Source organism: Penaeus monodon, chromosome 20, assembly GCF_015228065.2.
Source record: "Penaeus monodon isolate SGIC_2016 chromosome 20, NSTDA_Pmon_1, whole genome shotgun sequence".
NCBI lineage: Eukaryota > Metazoa > Arthropoda > Malacostraca > Decapoda > Penaeidae > Penaeus > Penaeus monodon.
Window position 1 is genome coordinate 46,313,181 of NC_051405.1, and position 224 is coordinate 46,313,404.

Consider the following 224-nt stretch of genomic DNA (forward strand, 5'->3'; position numbering starts at 1 on the left):
CCTCCTTGCAGAATGATGGCGACGATTTCTTTCAGTATGAAGAGGAGGAGACAGGAGAGGCTCAGTCAGAAGCTGGTCATGTTCCCCTGTTCGGTGTGGGCCGTAAAAAAGATCTTTTCAAGGATCCTGCGGTGCATGATGTATTGGCTTTGGGGACGAACCAGAATCCCTACACGAGAGCGTTGATCTACTTGAAGACTTGGTCATTGAAATTCATAACTCAA